The sequence below is a fragment of the Suricata suricatta genome, chromosome 9, assembly GCF_006229205.1.
Source record: "Suricata suricatta isolate VVHF042 chromosome 9, meerkat_22Aug2017_6uvM2_HiC, whole genome shotgun sequence".
NCBI classification, from domain to species: Eukaryota; Metazoa; Chordata; class Mammalia; order Carnivora; family Herpestidae; genus Suricata; species Suricata suricatta.
Genome location: NC_043708.1, coordinates 119,384,863 through 119,398,486, shown reverse-complemented (window position 1 = coordinate 119,398,486; position 13,624 = coordinate 119,384,863).

The window sequence follows — 13,624 nt, the reverse complement described above, 5'->3', positions numbered from 1 at the left end:
TCCTTCCGCTGCATCCTGTGTCCCCAGGAGCGCCCCAGTCCGCCCTCACACTATCTGCCCACTCCCAGACCAGGGAGGGGTGGACCTCTGGCGTTGCCCTTTGCCCCCCAGGAAGCCCCCTTTGGCTTCCGCGCTCAGCTTCAGTCTAAGTTTGGCCCAAGGACTCCTAAATGCTGCCTTTGTTGCTGCAGTTTGTATTTCTAACCTCCCTGTATTTCTTCCAGACCTCTGGTTCTGAGAATATGATCTGCTCTGGAACACACACCCATGCACACACACTACTTAAATGATAGAAAAATGATGCCATAGTCTCAGGAGACAGTGATCATAACTTGTATTCTTCTGTGCACTTTGTAATTTTAAGGTGCTTTTATTCACATGAGCTCATTTAATGCTAATTATCCCGAGACACGGAGAGGAGACTCCATCCTCATTTACAGAAGGCACACAAGGTTCCACAGGCCACGTGCCTGGCCGTGTCCAAGGCAAGTGAGGGGTTGAGCCTGGAGCCCTCTCGAGGTCTTGCCATGCTCCATCTGCGAGAACAGTGGCCCTAGGCTTCTCCCCTATCCCCATTCTGTAACCCAAATCCCCAGGTTTCTCTGGTCCATGACTGCATGTCCTTTGTCCTCCACCTACTCGAGAGATCTGCAAGGCAATCCCAGTGACTCTGTCTCTTCTGCTCCCTCATTCCTGCCTTTTGGGGCCATTGCTGCTCTACTTCATCCCATGGGACTCCTTCCTCTATGTTCTGGCGCCCTTGAGGCCATAGTGTCCACAGAACCCCCAAGGGTGTCTTGGGAGGACCCATACAAGGGCCAGAGAGCAGAGTGGCTTGGACAGGTGTCATTTTGGAAATTCAGTGGAGCCTGTTCATGTTATTAAAAAATTTGTCTTAATGTTTTATTTATTTTTGAGAGAGGGAGAGAGAGTATGAGCAGGGGAGGGTCAGAGAGAGAGGGAGACAGAATCCACAAAGCAGGCTCCAGGCTCTGAGCTATCAGCACAGAGCCAGAATGTGGGGCGCGATATAAGATCATGATCTGAGCTCAAGTTGGACACTTAGCCAACTGAGCCACCCAGGTGCCCCTGTTCATGTTATTTTAACAGCGTGGGCTCTGCGTGGACCCCAGACATGGATCAGGTGTGGGAATTGGCCTAGAATCCCATCTGGGGATCCACATGCATTTCCTCTATCACCCCTCTTACTGCCCACGCCGCATCAGACAAAGCTTCCGGAGGTGTCTGCAGCAGACATAGGCTTGTGCTAATAACTGTAGACACATGCACAGGGCCCAGCTAAGCCCTGCTTCACACGGAGGTGGAATGATGCAAATTCTCTTGGCACCATCATCAAAGTAGATCCTTCTCTGAAGGGCTTTGTGGCAGCTCCCCAGAGGCGACTCTGGCTCCAGACCCCATCTTCTCCTCTTCTCCCTGGACTAAGACAGCAGCCACCACTGACAAGATACAACTTATGTCCCAGCCCAGACCCCGCAGGAGCCTTACAACTCTAGAGGCAGATGGATGGCTCCTTTTCCAATGAGAACCTGAAGGTGGTTTCCTTTCCCACTCGTATGGCGCCAGACCCTGTTTGACTTGGCATGTGCCTCTCCCAGAGCTCTGCCTTGCCTCTACCTTCCTGCTGGTCCCTACCCTCCTGGAACCACACAGGATTTCTTGCAGAGTCTGGCTTACAGCAAGTGAGGCCTGCCTAAGGACTCTGAACTTTCTGACCCAGATACCAAGATTTGCTCGTCACTCTGTGCAGGCCTCTGCGCAAACACTCCTGATGAGGGAAGCACACACCAGCCCCCTCACTCTTGGCCCCTCCCAGAATCACTCTGACCGAAGCAGGATGCACTTAGACTCTCCCCACCCTTTGTTCCTCCATCTGAAGGCCCCTGCTCATGCCCTTACTTGTCTCCCCCTTTTACTGGGTTCAGTCCCCACTGTACTCTGGGGTGAGGCTGCGGCTGCCTCTGCCCTCAAAGAGCAAAGAGGAGGCACCGTGCCAGGTGGCAGGCAGCGCTTTCCAGCCAGACATTGGCTTGCTTGGCCTTGAAGGTGAGGGTAATGATAATAGGAGTTCCCACTTAAATCATGGTCATTATGTCTCAGACACTGTTCCACATCTTCGTCCAGTATCAACTTGTTTGACTCCCACAACAGCCGGAGAAGCTGGAGGTGGCGAAGACCAGCTATGTAGCTGGAGGGTGAGGCAGTGCATAACAGTCACCAAAGAGGTGCGCTTGGATCCAGGAGCCTCCCTCCAGGGAATCACCAGGACAGAGGTGGAGCAACAGGTAGGCATGGGTGTTCCTAGTGGTGCACGACACTCCCACCAGCAAGCCCTGTGCACACATGGAAAAGACAGACGTGGAAACAGTTAGCATTAGGGTATGCTATTAAATTAAGGGGAAAAAAAAGGTAAGGTACCAAACTGTACATATAAGACACCACTACTTTTTGGAGGAGGGCACTTGTTGGGATGAACACTGGGTGTTATATGGAAACCAACTTGACAACAAACTATAATAAAAAAAGACACTACTACTTTTATAAGAAAGTGGGGGACATTAAAAATGTATATATATATATATGTATATACACATCATTTACTTTTGCAAAAAGAAGTATATAGGCAGAGGGAATAACAAATGAGTGGAAATGATTTCTCTGGGCACACATTTTTTGCTACAACAGTTTATTGATATATAATTCATGTGTCATACAATTCACCCACTTCATGGATAAAATTCAGTGGATTTTGGTATATTTGGAGATAATCCCACAGTCAATTGTAGAACATTTTCATCACCTTAAAACATACCCTTTAGTTCTCACCCCACTCTTCCTGCCCTCCCCTGTCCCCCCCAGCCATAAGCAACCACTAATCTACCTTCTTTCTCTTTGGATTTGCTTATTCTGAATATTTCATGTAAATGAAACCATATAATATATGGCATTGTGGGCATTGTGATCTGGCTTCTTTCACTTAACATAATATTTTCAAGGTTCATCCATATTATAGGCATATCAGTACTTCATTCCTTTAAAAAATTTTTTTAATGTTTATTCATTTTTGAGAGACAGAGAGAGGCAGACTGTGAGTGGGGTAGGAGCAGAGAGAGAGGGAGACATACAATCTGAGGCAGGCTCTAGACTCTAAGCTGTCAGCATAGAGCCTGACGTAGGGCTCAAACCTATGAACTGTGAAATCATGACCTGAGCTGAAGTTGGATGCTTAACAAACTGAGCCACCAAGGCATCCCTGTACATTATTCCTTTTTACGGCTGAATAACAATCCACTGAATGGATATACCAGTTTTTTAATGCATTCATCAGGTGATGGACATTTGGGATGTTTCTACTTTATGACTATCATGAATGATGCTTCTTTGAACATTCATGTACAAGTTTTTGTGTGGACATATGCTCTATTTGGGTCTATATCTAGGAGTAGAATTGCTGGATCATATGGTAACCCAATGTTTAGCCATATGAAGAATTGCCAGACTGTTTTCCATCTGTGCCATTTCACGTTTCTACCAGCAGTGTATGAGACTTCCAGTTACTCTGCATCCTCACCAACCCTTGTTACTGTCCATCTCTGAATATCCTGGGTTGGGTGATTGGTGGGTGGGCAGCTGGGCTTGTTCCTGGGAGGCTGGTTCTGGGGGGTGCTCATGGCTAGGGCTTCCTTGCCACACAAACGGGTACTCCGGATCCATGGAGGGGGGCTGGGATACCCCTCTCATCCTGTCTATGCTGCTGGACATCTGACTGGGGTGGCCTGGGGCTACCAAACAGCACAGTCTACCTGAGTGGTTAGGGAAACCACTACAGTCTGGTTAGGGAAAGATGGCCAGGACACAGAGGACAACATCACTGAACAACAGCACTCAGGTGTCACCAGGCTGGGGGATAGTCAGCCAGATGCCATTTAAATACCTACTGACATATAGGAAGACCTGGCAAAGAATCCAGAACCGAATGAAACCATACATAGACCAGTTGGATACAAGCGTGAAGTCAGGAGGGTGGGGACGGCAAACATCTGTAAATAGAGACGGAAATTAGGTGACAGGTGATTTGTGTCTAGGGACTTGATTGGGAAGACTGGCTCTCTGCCGAATTGGACAAGGGTTTGGAAGAGCAATTGTAGGTCAGGCCCCCAGCCTGCCAGGCAAGCGGGCACGAGGCAGGGCCTCTCCCAACAGTAAGTGTTTTGCCAACCAAGAACACAACCCAACATTCCTTAGAAAGATAACTCTGATATTATTTCGGATGACAAAACTGTAGAATTGCCGATCCAAATGTCTATGAGAAGGAAACCCACGATTTTAACATTGTTTAAACATATGCTTTTGGTCTTTCCAGCATTCATCATGTTTAAGATAATCTGGGCTATTAGACTCATAGGCCAACTTTCTAATTAGAATTTAAAGCCATAACCGAGTAATTAATTTAGACTTGAGATTTTTAACTAGAAATCTAAGTTCTTACATAACGTTGGAATACTCAGAGAATGTGAGTCACTACATTTTAATGTATTAGATTTATAAAACAGTACTTAAGTACTTGAGAAGGCTTTTTTATTTCCATTGATACAATTGAAGTACTTAACACCAAATTAAAATTAAAGGCACAAATGTAGTTTAATACATTTAAAGAAGTGTAATTAACAAAAGATGTGGATAGGCCAAACATATTTCAAAACCCATTCGGCATAAAGTGACAATTAAAATTTGCTAGGTTATGTATAAAATAAGCAGTTTCATAAAAGAATTTAAAAGCTGGAGGAAGAACTAGTGCCTTTATATCTGGGACTTTGTAAAATTGGGTATTAATCTTTTAATTTTTTTTAATCTTTTAATTTTTAAATAAAGTAAGCTCTGAATTTTATTGACAAAATGTACCCTTTGAAGACAAAACAAATCTCCTGTTGCATTAGAGTCGGTAAAGGGCTCTGGGAAAATTCCTTTCACTGCTTTGGCCCATGGGGGCCCAGCAGGGTCCCCAGGGTGAACAGGGCTGCCTGGACCAGAGTAGTTTTGTCTACTGTGGTCAGTCTTAAATCTATCTCCACCACAACCAGAGGGGCCATTGAAAAGTGTGACCCCCTGCTTAATCCCATGGATGTGTTACTGTCACCCTCAGAGTAAAACCCTAGCTCTGCACACTGGTCCAGCCACCTTCTCTGGCCATCTGTCCCCTGCTTCCCCTCCCCCACCACCCAGCCTCTCTGTCCTCCCATCTGTCCCTGGAGTCACTGAAAGACTGCCGTCTAGAGACTGCACTAGCTGCTGTGTGCTGTTGGAACTTCCTCATCCTGCACCCACCAGCTCCTTCGTACCTTTCCTCTCCCTGGCAGATGCCCCTCACCACCCAGTCTGGGGTAGTCCCCTGTCCTGGTAGTCACTGTATCTTCTTTTCCTTTTCCAGCTGTCTAACATTTTTTGTCTCTTTTTCTGATATTCGTGTGTCCTCAATCAGATGCCTTCTGGGTGCCCAAGGCAGTGTCTGATACACTATCGGGTAGGGCTGAGAAAGGGATGTGCTGAGCTCTAGCCCTGAGACTTGGGGAGTGGGTGAAGCAGCCCCTGGGGGGTCTGCACCCTATGGAACTCAGCTCATATTTGCAGCCTTCCTCCCTCCGTTGGCCAGGGGTCAGGAGTGGGCCATGAAAGAGCATCCCATCGGCTCCAACTTTGTTAACTGGGACAGTGGAGGAACAGGGTGTCATGGCAGGCTATGGTGGATTCTTGGGGTACAGGTCCAGACGCCTTACTGTGAATGCCACTCCCACCTCCGCACTTCCTTTCTGTTCTTTATCTCTCAGGCAGGCTGGGCTTGCACAATGTTCTATTCTTTCTTCACTCAGATGCTTGGCACTGCCTTTGAAGAAAGGATATCAGACACTGAGACAGATCCGGAAGCCCCCCCCGCCTTGTTGGAAGGAGATGTCCGTGGGACGGGGCTTCCAGGCTGTGAGCTAAGGAGGGGATCTGACCTTCAAGCCTCCCACCTGCCCCAGTCCCACCATTGGTTGAGAGGGGCATTCAGACAGATGAGAGTTTCAGGAATCAGCCAGGTGTGGTTTTTAGACAAAAAGATCTAGGAGGAGCTTTAGGAGGTATTTCTCTAAATACCTCCGGGTCAGGAAGAACCAATTGGGGCAATCAGTGGGGGCAGCAGCCGTGTCTGAGGGCGGAAGAGGGAAGCTGTTAGCCAGGAGCTCTCACACTGTAGCTGCCCCAACACCCCTGAAGGGCTGATAAAAACCTAGCGCTGGCCCCACTCCCAGAGTTTCTGACCCAGGAAGTCTGGGGAGGGGCCGGGTATTTCCCAAGCCTGCTGTGGCTGCGGGTCTTGCCTATACTCTGAGGACAGTCACTAAAGCAAGGCTGTGCCCCTTTATTCTTTACACTGAATGAAAAGAGGAGTGAAAAGAGAGATGGGTAAAACCAGGTAAGCCCCTTAGGTCCAATTTAGAACTTGATGTGCTCCCTCCTTTTCTTTCTTTCTTGCTTGTTTGCTTTTACTGTTTATTTATTTTTGAGAGAGAGAGAGAGAGAGAGCGCTTGTGCACATGAGTTGGGGAGGGGCAGAGACAGCGAGACAAAGAGTCTCAAGCGGGCTCCAGGGTCCCAGCTGTCACCACAGAGCCCGATGTGGGACTTGAACTCGTGAACTTCAAGATCATGACCTGAGCCGAAGTCCACACTTAACCAACTGAGCCACCCAGGCTCTCCCCTCTCCTTTTCATAAAAGACCCTAGGCCTATGGGATGGAGGGGATACAGGAGATGCAAGGACCTCGGGGAAGGACTTAGAGTTTCTGAGTGACTCCTGGGGGCTCCCAAGGGAGGGGCCCTTGGCCTTGTGTGTTTGGTCCTGTCTCAGCCTGACTGGGCCCTGCTGCAGGTGTGGATGAGACCCGGTTGGCTCTGTCCTCCAAGCTTTGAAGCTCATGGGGAGTGCATAGGCATCAAGGGACAGGCTGGGCCCTGGAAGTTCTGGGCCGCTAGGCCTATGAGTGTAGCACTGTATGCTGGGAAGGGAAAGGGACCAGGTGACTGGGTGTAGAATCTTGGTGGGTCAGGGAAACCTGGGGGAGAGGGTGGCGCAGGGTGCTTTCCTGGCCCCCATGGTCCCAGTGGACACCTTCCTTCTTCATGTCCTTATTTTTCTTTTGACACCACCACAGGGGACAGCCCCAAGGGTCATTTCCCAAGTGGCTTCAATTTGCCAAATTCAGGAGAGGGTGTTGAGGGAGGTGGGGCTGGCATGATCAGGTGGCGCGGTGGCGCAGTGGCACGCGGGGTGCCCAGTGTGATAACTTAACTTGGAGTGACGAGCAGTAGGCATTGCTGCAGGCCCACTCGACAGTCCAGTACTCACATGCTGGGGCCTGGGTCTGGCGTCCTCCCTCCCAGTGACTCCCCATTGTGGCTGCCAGTTGACGGGCTTAAGAGCTGCCTAAGAGCCTGCCCTTGGGGACTGGCCCTCAGGCAGGGGTGCTGGTCTCCTCAGCACCGCCACATCCCACAGACTTATCTGTTCTGAGAAGTTCCTGGGCCTGGCTGCCCTTTAGGGCTGGGGCTGCTTCTTGGTTCCCGGCTCTGACTGTTATCAGCAAGCTCCTTAACCTCTCTGGGCCTCAGTTTCCCCATCTGTGAAAAGAGGATGGGTGTGCTTCAAGGATTAAATGAGCGTAGAGTGCAAAGCCAGTTGTATTAGTAACATTGTCGTTATTAACCAAACCCTGCGGCCAGGAATTCCTGGCACATCATGTATGTGAAGGGATGAACTCTACAGATAAGGAAGTGGGTTCGCAGAGTCTGTAGGCTGGTTTTGGGTCTGCAGATCTCTCTGCTCTTTTTGGGGTCCTCCACCCTGACACTTCATATATTTCCCTGGTGCCTCAGCCAGAGGACCATTGACAAGCACTTCTCCCAAGGAAAACACCACCTTGGAGTGGCTTTCTAGGCCAACCCTGAGCTTATTTTACATTTTACACAGTATCGGTGGGCCAAGGAGCCAGCTCATAATTAGCCTAATAAGGTGCCTGCTGCACACACGTCTGTGCTCAGGCTCCATTCAGATGGCTACCCAGTAATTTGCCAGATCTCTCGGATAAGGCCTTTGCCTGGACAGGTTCCCATCACAAAGCATACTGTGCTTGGGGTGGGGCCTAATTGTGGTGTTTTCCATGCTTCCTCCCTGCCCCCATAAGCTGTGGGAGCCCTGCCTTCCCAGACAAGAGCATCTCCCCGGTGAGCAAGCATCAGGGGACACGGCTGCAAGGGGACAGAGCTTTACTGACAGAAGTTACAAAAGGAAGGGAGAAACCTCTGAGGCAAACCCAGTTCTTGGCCTCTGTGTGTAGTGGCTGGTGGGAGTCACAACAGCTCTGTTGTGGGGCCAACGCCACTGTACGCTCCCAGGCTCAAGTTCAGTGTCTGTTCCAGGGACATGTTCAGTGCTGTTGTCCCCCTCCCCATGTAGGTGCCTGCCTGCCAACCAGGCACACCCTGGAGTAAGGTCTGACCGGCTTCTGGGCCCCATCTAGAAGGGAGCTGCCCCCTGTCCCCAGGGCTCAGCAACAGGTCCCTCTGAGCCACATTTGCCTCCAGGCTGCAGTGCTACATCAGAATTGACTTTGGAGCAGGACCCCAGGCCCTGAAGGGACCAGGCAAGAGGCCAAGGCCCCAGAGCTGTGGAGCAGCGGAGCTACGAAGCAGGAGGGCGGATCTCACCACAGTACCCCTCTCCCCTCCTGGCCAGGGCAGCCACAGGCGCCCAGTGGGCGGACAACTGGGCAGCTGGGCCTGGAAGTGCTGGGCCGGCCCCACTGAGCTCGCCCACGCGGCTCTTTGATCCGCCCCCTGGGTGTGGCTGCATCCTTAGTGAGGTTTTCCCTGGAGACTGTGACTGGGGAGGACCAGCCTCATCTTGGCCCCAGGGCCTTGTGTGTCCCTGGCAGAGTCCAAGGTCCCTCTCACTGCCTTTCTGGAAAGGATGATGCAAGCTACCTTGGAGGATGACAGCACTGGTCAGAGGTGGAGCTAAGACCCCCTCAGCCATGCTTATTCAACACCTCTCTGAGGGGAACTGAGATCCCTTGGAAATAGAAGGGGCCGCTCAGCCTGGCAGGTACCCAGGAGCCAAGAGTTGATGGGGGAAGCGGGGTAGAAACTCACCTGGCGGGGTATCTGTATTCCTGCATTTTTGGGGGTCAAGTGTGCCAAACCACCAGATAATCCCCTTGGCTTCCTGAAGCCATCAGGCCCATGCAGGTGCTAAGCTAGCCTCTGGGGGTTCCTTGACACCCACTGCTCTCGGTCCAGGCCTGGGCCTGCCCCCTCTAGTCCAAAATGGGCCCCAAGAGTGCTGAAAACCACCCAACCCCCATCCATGGGCTGGGTGCAGGACAGTTAGGTGAGTCAGAGCTGGCTCACCATGGGTGGGTGCACTAGGGTGGGGTTGCTGCAGGGCACAGCGGCACCAACCACTGCCAGGCAGGGTCCTGTAGCCCAGGAGCTCTTTGTGCTCATGTGGGCCTCAGAGCCAGGCTCTCACCTCCTCTCTGTCAGACCCGGGCAAGACATGTGTGAGACAGAACAGGCCTGAGGCCCACTGACAATGCCAGGCAGGGGGACAGGGGGGATGAGGATGGCATGGAGGTGTGTTTCCAGTGGTCTTCTTCCACACTGGGTCCCCTACCTCAGTGTCTTGTCATCTCCAAGGCCGCTTTGCTGGATGACCCTTCACAGCTTTAGCAATCCACTTTGAACTCTGTTTCTGACCCTCACCCAGGGGCTTTTCACTGCACTGGCCATAGGAAGGGTGACTCAGACCTCCAGGCTTCCATCAGTGCCACTTGGATCCACAGAAGCTGCAGCAAGTGGTTCTCATCTGCCTGCCAGGTGCTGGGTCCTACTCCTACTCTGTCATGAAATCCTCACCCCCTTACCCCCTGCCTGGCATTGTCAGTGGGAAAATGGCATTTCCCATGAATCTACTCCTAGGAATTGCTGGAGTGAAAGCAGTGGAACAGATGAAGATGAAGCCTTGCCTTCGCTTTCGTGCTTGGATTTCATTTCATTTTTTTTTTCAAGTTCATTTTATTTATTTATTTTGAAAGAGAGAGAGAGAGAGAGAGAGAGAGAGAGAGAGAGAGAACAGGGATAGGAAAAAGAGAAAGAGGGAGAAAAAGAATCCCAAGAAGGCTTTGCACTGTCAGCACAGAGCCTGAAGTGGGGCCTGAACACAGAAACCATGAGACCATGACCTGAGCTGAAGTCAAGAGTAGGACATTTAAGTGACTGAGCGACCTGGCTGCCCTTCTCATGCTTGGATTTTAATTGGGCGAGGGGCAATAAATACCTGATGTGTGTCAGGTGGTGATAGTGATATATAGATAACAATAAGGAAGGGAAGGGGACCCTAAGTGGAAGGTGTAAGATTTAATAGATGGAGGCAGAGATGAGAGGAAAGAAAGAGACCAAACTATGGAGCCAAGAAAGCCTTTATTGGGCTCTGCGATTCCCGGGTGAGGTTCCGGGACTCCGGGAGTGGGGAGTCAGGGAAGTCGTGCCTGGTACGGGAGGGGTGAGGTATTTTATGGGTGAAAGACTTCCGGTCCAGTCCTGAGAGGGCAGACCACCAAATAAGGGCACTTTAGGGATGTGGCGGGATGGGATAGGTTGCCTCCTCTGACAGGGTGATGGGAAGCTGGGGCTTCATGATTGGCTGTTTTCAAACTGGCGCGGGACATTCCAGGTCTGCAGGTGAGGGGCTGGGGTCGTCGGTGCTCGGTGTTTTTCTCCAACCTACAGCAAAATGGCCGCTCGGTCGCCATCTTAAGGTAACTCTTACAGAAAAGGGGGGTCTGAAGATTTAAATGGGTTGACCAGGAAGCCCTCCTGGAACAGAGACATTTAAATAAATATCTGAGAAAGCTGAGTTAATGGGACTTACGGATATCTAGGCGAAGAGTTTCCAGGCAGAGAGAAGGGCAAATGCGAGGTCTTGAGATGGTGTGGGCAGGACAGCTCCTGGGCCCAGGGCTGGGGGAGAGCAGAGGGGTGACTGGCCCTGTGGTATAAGAAGAAACATGTTTGGTCTTGTCCCTGGCTCCTGGCACAAAACTCCTAAAACTCTTGGAATGTCCAGAGTGATAGGAGTGTCTTCTATTATTTGACCACACCTGAGTTTATGCTAATGAGGTGACATAGGGTGGGGTCCCTGTGGGGTTGCAAGATAGGGCTGGTCACTAGAAAGACCCAAGAATTCGAAGGTTGGAACTTTCAGTCCCTCTGGGAAGGGGAAGGATGGGGGGCTGCAGATTAAGCTCCATAAAACCTCTTGAGCAATGAGATTTGATGAGCTTCCAGGTCAGTGAATATCTCCACATGCAGGGAGCGTAGCACACCCCAGGTCCCCAGAGACCGAAGTCCCTGTAGTCAAGACCCTTCCAGATCTTGCCCTGTAAACCTCTTTATCTGGTTTTCCATCTGTATCCTCTATAATAAACTGGGACTTGTAAGTAAGTGCTCTCAGAGTTCTCTGAGCTGCTCTAGCAAATTAATTGAGCCCAAGAAGGAGGTCGTGGGACCTCGGATGTATAGCCAGGTAGTCAGAAGCACAGGTGACAACCTGTGTCTGTAACTGTAACTGGTGTCTGAAGTAGGGGTCTGTCCTGTGTGCTTGAACAGCTAACCTGTGGAATCTGATGCCATCTCCAGGTAGGTTGTATCTAAATTGAGTTATATTTGTGGGACATCCATCCAGTTTGCTGAGAATTGGTGAGTTGCTTTGTAGCTTTGGGAAACATGCCAGAGGCCCCAGCTTGGGGTTTGTTTTTTTTTTAATTTATTTTTGAGAGAGAGAGAGAGAGAGAGAGAGAGAGACAGTGTGAGCAGGGGAGGGTCAGAGAGGGAGGGAGACACAGAATCCGAAGTTGGCTCCAGGCTCTGAGCTAGCTGTCAGCCCAGAACCTGATGTGGGGCTTGAACCCACAAACCGTGAGATCATGACCTGACCGAAGTTGGACGCTTAACCGACTGAGCCACCCAGGCACTCCCCCAGCTTGGGTTTTAAATGGATCGCTGTGCTGTGTGGGGAAGGAGGGGTGGGAAAGGGGGAAGAAGGAGACCAGGCAGGAGGTGGATGTTGGGGAGATGTGGAGATATCCTGAGGCAGTGTGCGTGGTGGCATGTGTGTGTGTGTGTGTGTGTGTGTGTGTGTGTGTGTGTGTGATAGTTGTTGGATGTTGACCACACTGCAAAGGGACCAATGGCTGGATTTTGTGGATATGACACGTGCAAGAAAGGAGTATGAACTGGCTCCAAGATTACAGCCTGAGCACCTAGCAGCATATGTTGCCATTACATTACTGACACTTCTATGCAACCTTTTGAGGGAGGTGCTGCAATCAGTTGAAAGCCCGACCTTGGAAGATGAAGAGACATTATCTTTTATCCTGCAAAGTTATGCTCTTTTCACTAAGTTACTCGTCTGCCAGTCATTCCAGATAGGAAGAGTCATTTGAATGTGTTGCCCACCTACAGAGGGAGGTCCCTTGGGGACAAGGAGTTGGCCCATCCAAGCTTGCCTGAGTGAGACAAGGCATGGGTTTGGGGAGATAAAGGAAGTGATTAATGGGCTGCCTGCTTGGAGCATGTGGCTGGGACCTGCACCTTTCCTTCTGGATGGGACAGTGTATGCTGTGTGTGAAAGTACATGTTCAGGAACAATGGCTACCATTGAATGGTGCCACCTGTGCTTTTAACTTGGGCAGGGCCCTTCCCATGGGGATTTGATCCCCTTAATAATAACCCTGCAAGGGAAAGACATTATGCTATGGTCTAAATGTTTGTGTCCTCCCTAAATTCATATGTCAAAATCCTAACATGATGGCATTAGGAAGTAGGGGCTTTGGGAAGTGATTAGGTCATGAAGATGGAACCTTTGTGAGTGGGATTAGTGCCCCTGTAAAGGAGACCCCAGAGAGTTCCCACATCCTTCCCACCACGTGAGGACACAGTGAGAAGACACTTATCTATGAACCAGGAAGAGAAGTCTAATTAGATATTGAATCTTCTGGTGTTTTCATCTTGGACTTCTGGTATCCAGAACAGTGAGAAATAAATACAGAAGGTACCCGACTTACAGTGGTTTGATTTAATGATTTTTTGACGTTACCATGATACAAAAGCAACATGCATTTGGTAGAAACCATCCTTTGAATTTTGAATTTTGATCTTTTCCTGAGCTAGCAATCTGCAGTACGCTGCTCTCCTATGATCCGGGGTGGTGGCAGGGGCCACAATTCCTGGTCAGCCACGCAATCACAAAGGTAAACAACCCACACACCCACAACCTATCTGCTCTTCATCTTCAGCACAGTAATCAGCAAATTATATGAGGTAGTCAACACATTATAAGTAGGCTTTGCGTAAGATGATTTTGCACAACTCTAGGCTAATGGAAGTGTTCTGAGCACTTTTAAGGTATGCTAGGCTAGTTATAATGTTCAGTAGATTAAGTGTATTAAATGTATTTTTGACTTAAGATTTTTTAATGTTTGTGTGTGTGTGTGTGTGTGTGTGTG